The sequence below is a fragment of the Lissotriton vulgaris genome, chromosome 2_1 (assembly GCF_964263255.1).
Source record: "Lissotriton vulgaris chromosome 2_1, aLisVul1.2, whole genome shotgun sequence".
Classification (NCBI taxonomy): Eukaryota; Metazoa; Chordata; class Amphibia; order Caudata; family Salamandridae; genus Lissotriton; species Lissotriton vulgaris.
Genome location: NC_141687.1, coordinates 701,324,219 through 701,336,960, shown reverse-complemented (window position 1 = coordinate 701,336,960; position 12,742 = coordinate 701,324,219). Strand labels below are relative to the sequence as shown.

The 12,742-nt window shown below is 40.1% G+C and overlaps 1 protein-coding gene across 1 annotated transcript in view; it reads right to left on the bottom strand.

Moving 5' to 3' along the window:
* The window catches only part of GALNT18 (polypeptide N-acetylgalactosaminyltransferase 18), a 1,615,994-nt gene that overhangs the window by 992,658 nt on the left and 610,594 nt on the right, over positions 1–12,742 (bottom strand). The window lies entirely within an intron of this gene.

Genomic DNA, 12,742 nt, shown 5'->3' with positions numbered 1-12,742 from the left:
CCTTTCCTTTTCTTATTGTAGCTGAATTCCTCGCACATCTGCCTGCATTTGACCTCCATAATTATTCTTCTTGACAAGCTGAACCTCCCCCATAGTCCAACTGTAAATTATAGATGCACCAGAGACCGAAGGAACTCTTTGCTTGAGCAGTAGCAGTTTTCCATGAGTTTTGTTAATTAAACCAAAACAAAAATAAAACTCGTAAAATGCTGATGAATATTTTAAAATCAACTGCATTTCAAACAATTTTAAAGAAATATGGCAGTTATTGTATTCAGCACTAAAGTGACTGTTTTTGGGGGAAGGGGTAAAAGTAGAAATACTTAGGTAGTCATTTGGAGTCTGAGAGACTGGTCAGGTTGAGGCCCTCCCCTGCCATACTAGCTATCTAGGCCCTCTAATTTAGAAATGTCTGTTAAGGAGGCAGATATTTTTCACTGAAATTGGATCATGGGTCCCGGACAGAAGTCGCTTGACTAGTAAAGATAAAGTGGCACTAAGTACATGATTCTATGTGGCATGACACACTGTCATTGTTTGTGTTATTTGCAAGGATGCCCCCCTAGAGTGAATACTCATCTGCACAAAATAACAAAACGAAGGACCTCAATGTACTGAGAATTTTCTTCCAGTATGTGGGAGACAATTGGGAACTTTTTCTGCCTGAGACCTTTACCTGATGTACCTTGACAGAAGTAACACAAGTAAAAATGGTGGTGAAGGGTTACCCTAAGTTTGATCCAGTGTAATGTCTACAAAACAAAATTCTGGTGGCCATCCAACAGTGCTCTGGCATCGGAAAACCACATTGTGGATAATAAGAGCAACGTAGACATCACTTCTGCCGGGTTGGACTAGGAACAGCAACCAGCCCTGGCAGATTGCTGCTCGACCGTGAGAAACACCGCTCCCGCTTTTGTTACAGGGGACGGATGTTGCAGCACTGCTGCAAAACCGGCAGCCTGTAACCAAACCGGTCTCCACGGGTATGAACCGGCCTCCACCCCTCTGGCCCATCGGAGAAACACCCGGTGCCCGCTATGGCCAGTCCGGCCTGACTTCCACTAACTTTTGGTGGATGGATCATTACTGATCTTCAAGTAAATATGCTATTGCTGCACATTACCAAGGTCTGGTACCAGAATATCACAATCAACATATGGGCTGACAAAAATATTGTGTCTTAAATATGAATTATAAAAATCTTGGCCCACTGTCATTAATTACCGAACATTTACACCCTAGGGCACAATATTGTATTAAATGATATCTGTGGCACACTATTACTTTTAGATGATATGTTTTCCTACATATTTTGACATACAACACAATTCGCATCTCATAGTGCATTTAGACATACACATTTACAGACATAGATAACAGTAAAGTCACATTTAGGTCTGGGAATACGGTTGGCTGCGAACCCTGTACCTAAATCTGGCTATTCTGAGTTTGAATCCCTCTATTGAAGAATAAGATGAGGATACAGATTATTCTGTCCAAAATAGAATATGCATGCAGAATACTCTTTCCAGGACAAATATTCTCCCCACCATGCTTTTGGAAGGGGTTAGAGGAGCCACAGGACCAGGGTTGGCTGCACTTGCAGACTGAGTCCCAGATGATTTTACCACCTGGCAAAATTTGGGGCCAGTGATCCCACACTTGGGAAATCTGGGCACAGGAACAATGAACCAGTTCTAATCAGGTGGAGTGGTATCACACATGGGAACTCTACTCCCTCAACAAGGGCCGGATTGGCCGTAGTTGGCACCAGACATTTCCCTGGTAGGCCGTCAGTTGGGGACCGGTTTGCAGAATAGCTGCAATATCATCCCCCTGTAACAAAAGCAGCTGCAGTGTTTTCCACGCTCGCACCAACTTAACCCCACCCCCGCAGCCGGTGCGTCTCAATTGTCAGGGTCAGTTTCCGTTCCCATTCTGGCCCTGTTCCTAACTCGCAGTCAGTGCCTTGGGATAAACCCAGATCCTTGTGACTAGGGCTGAATGTGTGCATTGTTCAACATTCCGTCCATTAATTGTTTCTTTTTCATTTTTCGCCCTAATTGGGAAGGGTATGCCCAAATGTGGGCCCCGTGCTAATTGTGCCTCTGGATTCAAGCTTGCCTGGCTGATAGGGGTGATGCCTCAAAACTGGTCCCAGGATGCTTCTTTCTTGTCCAGAGAGGACCTGGCTAGGCAGTTCGGGCTGGACTGTTCCCATAAGGAACAGAGTCAAGACTGATTTGCATATGGCTGGGTCCAAACTGGGGTGGCGTGGTGAGCAAAAGAATATTGGATTAAACCTAGGTCCTTGTGACTGGGGGTGAATATTTGCATTGTTCAGCATTCCGCCCATCAATTGTTTCTGGGGCATAGAGGAGCCACGGGACCAGGCTAGGCTGCACTTGCAGCCTGATTCTCAGATGATTTTACCTGCTGGCAATATCGCTGGTGCAGTTTGCGTTCCCAGTCTGGCTGTGCTCCAAACTCGCTGTCAGTGCCTTGGTATACTGTACCCATCATGGTCAGGATTGCCTACAGCTGCATTATTTGCGCTACCAGAATGTGAAAATGCGAAGGAAATGCAAAATGAGGAAGACACCGGTTTGCAAAACTGTTTAGTGTCTTTTCATCTGAAATGCTATGGAAAATTGCAGCTCACCAGAAATGTTTGTTCACAACGGATCAGATTCCTGCGTATTTCCATTTCTCATGCCTCAAAAAGAGAAAGGAACAATGCTTCTTTTGTTTCAGGGCTGTACTTCACTCTGGAAACCTAATCTGGAAGAAGGAATGTTACCAGCTTCTGGGATGGAAACCAATTGAGCGCAGAGTGAATGGCCATGGTCTATTGCTGTTTTTCCAAATGCACTACTGTTAATGCCATCTCTATTTTAGTAAGAGATCCTTAAACATTTTATAACAGAAGGTTTTATATGTAATCTCCAGCTTACATTATTCAAATAATGTTTAGCTCTGATGTACATCTATATAGGCCCAGAGAATGAGAACAAAACTTTAAAGTTAAAGATTTTTATACTTATTCTTCGGCTTTGCTTAAATGCAAAGAATTATTCATGGAAAAAGTTATCTATGCAGAAAAGGACATGATTGACATGCCTAAAGGTATTTTATATGGGCGTGCTGTCTACTATGTACATAACAAACATAGGGCCTCATTAAAAATGCTCTCAAGTCTGAATCCAGGAGTTTCTGTCCAAATTCTTGTGTTCAATTGGCCACAGTTTAGCAATTTGTCTCGGGCACAGTTTTCCAGGAAAGACCTGGCACAATTTGCCCAAGGAAAAATGGTTCCAAAGAGGGCAAACATGAGTTAATCAGTTGTCTAAACTCGGATACCACATATTATGTCTCATTCGGCCTGGTAATCTCAGTGATGCGTAATTTGAATACCCAGTAGTCTAAATCCTATACAATAACATGTGGAACCTTGAACATAAAATCCAGACATTTTAGCATGGGCGGGGAAGTGGGGGGCGGGGCATGCTTAGTAAGGACAAAGAATGCAATTATCTGGGGATTACTTTTAGTTCTAACGAAAACTGGAAGGCGCATATTCAGATACAATCCCAACAGATAGGAAGGAACACAGAAGCCATGTTCCTTTTTCAAGGATACTACACCATTGCCAGAGATAACTACTTTCTTAAAAAATAAATTCATTTCAGCCATTACTTAAATACAGGGGTAATATAGGAAAATTATAACTCAGACACTCTCCAGGGTATCAAAAACGGCTTTCTATACAGGCTGCTGGCTGCCCCCAAAATGTAGCAAATCTCATTTGTCATGAAGAAGTGGCCTTTCATTTTTAGAAGATCAAATAAAATTTGCGCCACTTTTGCTCTGGCTGAAATGTTGACTAGATCAAAAGGTGGGGTTGACGACACAGTTTATAACTGATTGTTTGACTCGCGAAACATGTCTAAGATGCCTGGCTGGCACATGTAAAAACATGCTTTGACAATTTAGGCCTCAAGGAAATGTTTACTGAACCAACATTAATTAACCACCATGCAAAAGTCACAGGGACATCACGCTTCCAGGAATTTTGTGTCATCAAAAGATTATGTAAAATGTTGAACTTGAAGACTGTGGATTCTGGCAGTTAAAAGCCTTGAACCATATTTGTGATGGCTTGAAAACCGGTTGCTTTTAACCCTTTTAAATGTAATATTATTCATTTTCAAGTGGCTTCCCCATTCAATGTACTTAGAAACATGAGCCACCATGTAATTGTAATCAGGTATCCAAACAATGCACATTTCACTTAATTCTGCTTTTTCCCCTGGATGCAAGACCGAGATCCTCTTTCCTACAACCTTTACTACGCAAAACTGTTTGTAAAAAATATATGCCCGCTATGGAGTTTTTACAAAGGTTCCCCTCTTTTGATATATGCACTGGAATATTGAGTTTTCTAAAGGGCACTCTGAAAATAAGAAAACATTATGAACAGCTAAACTGCTAACAGATCTTTTTTAGCTCCTTGCACCGGATTTTATCATCCTGCTTTTAAGATTTTAATGGATTCCAGTCTTATATTATTTTGACATTTTATTGGATTTTTTATGTAGTAGTAAAAGTTTATTTGTTGACTAATTAAAATCATTACAAACAAAAGAACAGTACATATCCATGACAGAATCAGAATAAACATAAACATATACAGAGACAGTATAGTTTTAAATCCACTGAAAGATCCACCTATCATAAAATAATCAATGGCAATTCAAGCAGTTTGGTAATAACCTTTAGCAACAAAAGAAAAAGTGCATTGTGCTTGCATCATAAGAACTAAAGTGCCTTATGCTAGCAGCAGATATTAACAGTTTCAACATGTTGCCAGTAACAATTAGCAGCAAAAGACAAAGTGCATTGTGCATTCAGTACCAAAGTTAAAGTGCTAACAGCAAAACTTACAAGTAGACTCTTTAAGTTAATAATACTACATGGAATACTATGCAACAACAGTAATTAAAGTGCCATGGGCTTATTGCTAAGGGTAAACTCCAGGATAATTAAAGTGACTTGTGCTATACATAAAATACAATCCACAATTGTAGGATAATATTCAATATTAAATGAATATAAAACACCTTAGTATAGCCCCCATACTCCCTAAAAACATTTAAGATCCTTATATGCTTACCATTTTTTCCTCAGTGCTTTTCACAACGGGTAATCATTCGCTTAAAATGTCTATTTTACGGAATTTCTTTTCAGCAATAAATATAAACTTTAAAAATTGATGGATATTTTGAATGTTAACCCCTCTTAGACAAACAATAATTGCATTCCTACATGTTCTAAATCCCAATTTGTTAAAAATAGGGTTTAAGACGGTCTTCCGCTCTTCTGACAAGATTGGGCATAGGGTTACAATGTGCTGTAAGGTTTCATCACACAGCCCACAAAGCCTACAAATATTCGATGGCCATTTGTTCTCCCATTTTGGAATTCCGTCTTTAGTTGGATATCTCCCAAACCTTAGTAACATAAATGTATTCTTAATCAGAGGTTTTAAATGAAATAACAAATAAGGTTGGGGCGACAATTTGCCAAAAAGAGTTAGCTATTGACCACAACTGATTCTTTTTCCTTAGTTCCTCTTTATCCGTTATAGTAGACAGTAAAGCAGCCGTTTGGTTAAATTTTTTCTTATAAACCAATTTACTTATCGCTTCATCCACTAATTTTGGGCATTCAAAATTACCTAAGTACTCGTTTAAATAAGTTTGCCAACTCCTCGAGTATTCACCTTTCAAGATCTCAAGCCAGCACAGCTTTGCTAATGAGCCCTCTTCTGCTCGAGATAATGACAGTAAGGACTTTAAAAACGTAGATTGTCAGGCCAGTAACTGATTCTTTAAACCAAATTCAAGTCTTATATTGGCACGACTAATATTTCTGGGGATCCTAAAAACAGATTTATATGTCCTTAGTCCTATGTCATCGAGCAGTTTCGCATCTTTGCCCTGAAAAATAATAGAACCATAGTCCAAAGAGGGGATTAACTTTGCTCTTATGACCTTCAGCAGATGATCATAATTAGGGCATGATAGCTTATCCCTCAATTTTCTAAAGGCAAATGTGAGCGAGGTGCCCCTAGCTTCAAGGTTATTAAAATGCTGCCAAAATGTCATACCCTCATCAAATGTTATCCCCAAATATTTGTCTGATTTAACATTTTCAATGACCAAACCATTAATATTCCATTCTTTTACTCCCAGTTTGCCTTTTCCCACTGTCATTATTTCAATTTTTTATGTTTATTGTTAAACCGTTTTGTGTAACATACGTGTTTAAGAATCTATTAATCTTTTTAACCCTATAACAGTTTGGCTCAATAAAAAGGTATCATCTGCATATTGCAAATATTTGATCTCTTTACCAAACACGGAGGGGGAGTGCGCATTAACATTATTAAAATGAGCCGGGAGATCAGACATAAAAAGATTAAAAAGACAAGGAGCCAAAACACAGCCTTGTTTCAAGGCGACATTAGTTGATAGGCGACGGGTAGTATGTCTTCCGTCGCCGATTTTGATCTGTACCCAAGTGTCGGAGTATAATAATTTGATCATTTTTAAAAGTGTTTCAGATATACCCCAATTAATTAACTTCAACCAAAGAACATTTCGGGGCACAGAATCAAAAGCGGCTTTTAGATCAATAAATCAAATATACAATTTTTGTTTCCTACATTTGGCTCTTTCGCCTAATAATGTTAATAAAACCATATTAGTATAGGTTGATTCTCCCTTTCTAAAACCAGCTTGTAAATTAGGAATCATCTCCTCTCTTATAGCCCATGATTCCAATTCATCCAGCAGACAACTAGCAAAAATGTTTGCATCTACATCTGTGAGTGTTATTAAGTGATAGTTTGCGGGATTGTCCTGGGGGCCACTTTTATATATTGGTTGAATAATACTTCCCTGCCATGATACCGGAATGAGGCCTGGTTTAAGCACATCATTTCATAGGAACGTTAATAGCTCTGGCCAATTCTTTAACTTTTCTTTAAATATGGCATTTGAAATTCCATTAGGGCCAGGCGCTCCATTAGATCTAATCTTATTTATAACTTTTTTTACTTTGTCCACCGACCATGGCTCAATATCAAGGGAGCTTTGTAGATCATAAACACTAACGTGTGTCCCTCCATTTATAGTCTCATGTACGCAATGATGTCGATTACTTTTACCATTCTCACACTGTAGGCTTTGAGGAGCAATTTTCAAATTAAAAAAGTTTACCCAACTTAATTCATCGACATTGGCACTATTACTTCTATTATTGCCATTTTCAAGGTTGTTAATAATACTCCAAATTAGCCGCAAATCTTTAGATTTACAAGCATAATGTAATTTAGACCAAGTTTCTTCATAATATGCTTGTTTTGCTTTCCAAATTTCATTCTTATATCTCTTTTTCAATTCTCTGATTTTGAGGGATATAAAAAAAAATTATAACCCTTTTGCTTTCCTATACAATTATCTTATTGTGTTATTAAGACTTCTTTTAAGGTATAGTAAGCGGTGAGAAAACCACCCTGGATTCTTAGGATTTAGGGTTATACCCCCAGAGGGTTTCTGATTAGAAAAATTAACCAAAAGCGTGGCAGATAAGCATGGCCAGAAAGCAACCATGGATTTCCCTTCCGCATTTGCAACCTGAACTTCTTGTATTAAACGAGAAAGAACTTCTAAAATATCTTTCTCCGTTTTATCATTCCATATTAAAAAGTTTCTCTGACATTATTGTATAATCAATTATGGAAGAACTACCTATTTTATTAAATGTCGGTGTCTTATCACCATCATGCATAATATTTAAGTTATATTTTATAAACTCACAATTAGTCCATTGAGCTAAACAATCTGAATGAATTGACCGCTTATTATACGAAACAAAATGCATATTAAAATCGCCAGAAATAATGATCATTGAATCTAAATGATCAAAATATAATACTTTCACCAGTTTCCATAGGTGAGTAATTTGCGTGGATCTAACCTTTTTTTTAGAACTCAAATAAACATTTAAAAAAATAATCGATTGAAAAGCAATTAATTTAATACACTGTATCCATTTTACATGGAGGTCAATCTCAAAGTGTTCAACTTTAAGACTCAAGGAAACATATATAGAGAGACCACCACTTGGACGGCCCATAAAGGCCTCACGAGTTGCCACATTAAAATATTCAAAATACCTAGTAAAGGGTTTGCTACACCTATTCCAATTTTCTTGGAAGAGTAACATATCAAAGGTTTTTAAAAAGCCTATAACATTTGGGTCCTCAATGAGTGTTTTTAAACCATTTGTGTTCCAGGAACAAAGTTTAAAAGGGTTTAATGCTTTTTCAGGAGATGGTCGGCATCAATTGTTCTTCCCAGAATTTGCTTTTGTTAATGTTGCCGGAATCCAACTCCAATCCTCAACTGGATCGGGGACTTTCTTTAACTCTTCACACAATAGTAAACCAGGCTGACAGCTCCTGATCTTAATACCGCACGACACATTTAACTTTGAAGATGTTTTATGTGTTTATGCATTTTATTAATGCACACTTTTATGGCATTTTAAGTGCCGAATAAAGATAATTTGATTTGATTTGAATACCCTGTAAATAAGTCACACCAGGATATTGTTTGTTTTTTCTATAATAAATAAAAAACATCCCAATATAGGATCTATAGAGTTTTCACAGAGAAACGTAATGAAAACCAGTTCAATATTCAAAAAGGTGTAACTTTGTGAGTGTTCACTAACTTGTTAAATAGTATGCCTTACACTAGTCTTAATACTTCAGAAGCAAAACAGTTAAGCTTTTTTACAGGACCAACGTGGTGGAGGTGCAATTTGCGGTCAAATCATTTTAGAGTAGACAGAAGCAAATGTACTATGACAATCAAAAGGTAATTTGCATATTTCACCTACGAATGTTAGAATTTTTCAAAACCAGGGCATGTAAATATTGAAAGTACATGTCCAACTTATGAAGTGGGCTGTTTAGGGCCTATCCTAGAGGTGACATATGTATTATAAAGGATCATTAATGCCTGACAAAAGTTTTATTTTGCCAGGTCGGGATGGCATTTTAAAATTGCATGCACAGGTTGCAATGGCAGGCCTCAGACCTTCTCTTTTTTCTCATCCATGGCTCTACACCACTGCATTTTGCAACATTCAAATGAAATTATATGCCCACTATGTGCATGCAATGATAGATGTATAAACAGAAACACCCAAGACGTAAATATCACTAAAAGACACATATGCAATATGGCATGTATATTTTGCACGAGTCATGAGGGAATGTCTCTGATTACCAAACAGTAATAAACTAAGCAAATTTGCATTTGTAAATTGTGCCTTACTTAGTTTACACATCTAAGTGACGACTCTTGAGAAGAGGTCCTAGAATATTCATATGCCAACTCCAGATGAAAGGACATTAACACTAAGGAATGATTATAGGAACATTTGGGAAGATTTGCCAGTGTGTCTCTTACACAGCAGGCACACTGCTTTGTGCAAGAACTTTGAGTTCGGGAAGAGCACCTGGATCAAAACCTACATAGAAAGGTAGTGCACCACCGTGCTCAATTCCCTCTCCCTAAGAGTGAGATGATGAGGTCATTCCTTGGCTAACTATAACATTTCATCTGTGAAATCCCTTCTCTTTCTCTTACCATCGGCTAAGAGTAAATCTGTAAGAGCTTCTAATAATAATAATAATAATAATAAGTAAGCTAATAAAGTGCATGGCTACACTCACTAGTGTGTCCCCGCGCTGCAGCTCACAAAACGTCTGGAGCAGAAACGTGATACAGATTAGATGGGAACCTAAACGTAAGAGAGCCATGTTTTTAGGTTTTTTCGAAAGAGTCTCTCTGATGGTTCCTTCCAGAGAAAAACAGGGAGGTCATTCCAATGTTTAGCGGCCAGATAGCGGAAGGATCGACCACTCATTCTCGCTCTTTTGATTATCGAAATCTTGACCTGTCTAGTCCATGCAGACCTCAAGAACTGGGTTGGAGTGTAGGGGGACAGTAGACTGTGTAGATAGCTAGCCCCTTTTCCCTGTAGTATGCGGTGAATGATGCACAAGGCTTTAAAAAGTATTCTCTCCTTCACCTGGAGCCAGTGTAGGGCAGCGAGGGCATTTCTAGAGGGTGCTCTCCTGGGCAGCATCAGAACAAGGCGAGCCACCTCGTTCTGAATGTATTGAAGTCTCTGCAGACACTTGCCATTAGCTCCTAGATATAAAGCATTCCCGTAGTCCAGGTGGGAGGTTACCAGCGCATGGACTAGGGTTTTCCTGGCTACCATGGGAGGCACATCTAAGGTCTTCCGAAGCCCTTTCATTATTCCAAAGCACTTTCAGGACACAATTCAGTGTGGTCTTCAAAGGAGAGCTTAGAGTCCAGCCACATCTCCAAGTTCTTAACCTGATTACTGGGGAGGGAGTAGGGCCCAGGGTCTGTGGCCACCAAGCCGAGGACCATATCAAGCACGCGTACCCACTATTAGAACCTCCATTTTGCTGCCATTCAGCTTTAAACAGTTACTTGACAGCCAGGATGCCAGCTCCTGTGGACAGGTGGAAAAATCTGTGGCTGCCTCTTCATGAGATTGTGACAGTGAAACCACCAATTGCGTGCCATCCACATATGACACGACACTGATGCCATATTTTACCACAATCTCCGCCTGTGGGACGATATATAGATTAAAAAGAGTAGAGCTTAGTATAGAACCCTGAGGGACCCCTTGAGCCAGCGCAATGCTTTTAGAATAATGAGGTTGTTGGGACACCTGAAAGCTTTGCTCCTGTAAAAAGGATCCCAGTCACTCCAGGGCCAGTTTATCCAGTCGGCCTTTCCTGAGGCGCTGCAGGAGTCGTGGATGCCGTGCTGAGGTCCAGAAGGTCCAGAGCCACCGTGTCTGCGGATGGTTTCTGTAGAAAGAAGCAGTGCTGACTCAGTAGAGGTTAATGTTGGCCGTCAGTTGAGAACTGACCACTTTTTGGGCTATTTTAGCAAAATATGGCAGGATTGAGACCAGTCAAAGTTCTCCAACTGACTCACACTCACACCCAGCTTTTTCTTAATGGGAAGAATGACAGCTTCTTTCCACCTTTTGGGGACCACACCTGATTCAAAAGAGAGTTCAAGGGGGTGCCTAATATAGGGTGCTAGGATCTCCATGCTCTCCCTCAAAACTTTAGGAGCAGTAGGGTCCCTAGGTGAGCCGGATTTAATACTTATGGCAAAGACTTTGAGGTCATCACAGGAGGGGAGGTCAAATCTGGAAAGGCAGTGTGTTTCATCCACCTTGATTCGCTCCTCCCTATCCAAACTCCCATTACGTGCTTCATCTGGAAAGGTAGCATAGATCCTTGCTACCTTCTCTGCGAAGAAGTCTGCCACCAAATTGCAAGAATCCACAGAGCTGCGGTTGGAAGTCGTAGTTCTGGCTAGTGATGATATGTCCTTAAAAATTGTAAAAAGTTCTCTAGAAGAGTTTTCAGCTTGCTCTAGCCTTGCTTTGTAGTAGGCGGCAAGGGTGTTTCTTATAAAGGAGTGATAGTGTTTTAGACTAGTTTTGTAATCGGCCTTCCTTTGCTCTGAGAAATCTTTCCTCCATAATCGTTCCAAGCGCTTGCAGGAGCTCTTAACACTCCTGAGTTCTTCATTGAACCATGGGGCAGATTTCAACTGCCTCCTCGGTGCACTAGAGGACCATTGGGCTACTCTATCTATATCCTCAGTGATCCATTCATCTGTTGCACTACAGGCAGTCTCAATGTCATTGCCTCCCGGTGGCCCGCCCTGCTGAAGGGCGTGATTAAAATGATCTGCTGAGAACCTAGCCCATTTCCTATGCAGTCTCCCTGTGCCTGGCATCTTTGGCATTGGGGTATTAGGTTTAATGGGAACCAAATAGTGATCTGTCCAGGGGACTGCCGTAGGGCATTCAATTTTTAGATCCCCCCCAGTTGGCAAAAATTGGGTCTAATAGGTGGCCCAGTTGGTGGGTCGGGAGAGAAGATTGCAATGCCAGCTGTAATGTGGCCAATTATTTTTTCCTTTATGCCACCAGCATATCAAATCTCTCCAGTGCTTAATTTGTATAAACAATAAGTGCCAGGGTCCTGGTCAGAGGGCCACTGAAACTTGCACCATCCATTGCCCCTTCCAGTGCTGCCAATGACAATACCAACTTAATTACTAACCATCACAGTAACAAGTATGACCATCCATATTATTCCAGGTACCCAAAGCTAAAGGAATGGTTTGGGTGGCAGGTATTAGTCATGGTTAATGTGTATTCAATTAATAAACAATTGTTGTTGTGCTTATCTCTAGTTAGGCAGACTGTTATAAGAGCTGGTGCTGACATATAAGTTCTGGTGCTGAGCACTGGAAACCACTGGCTCAAACCAAGCACTGAGGGCCAGATATATGACTGTTTATTGCGGTTGCAAACAGGTAATTGGCCTGTTTGCGACCGCAATAAAGGGACCTGCCATCTACAAATGCTATTTTGCGAATCGGTGACTCGCAAAATAGCGTTTGCGACTCCTGCTATTAGGCTGGAGCGCCCCTTCCTAATACCGAGTCACGATAGAATGTGCCATTGTTTTGCGACCGCATTTGTGGCCGCAAAACACTCACAGTTTACCACCCACTTCAAGTAGGTG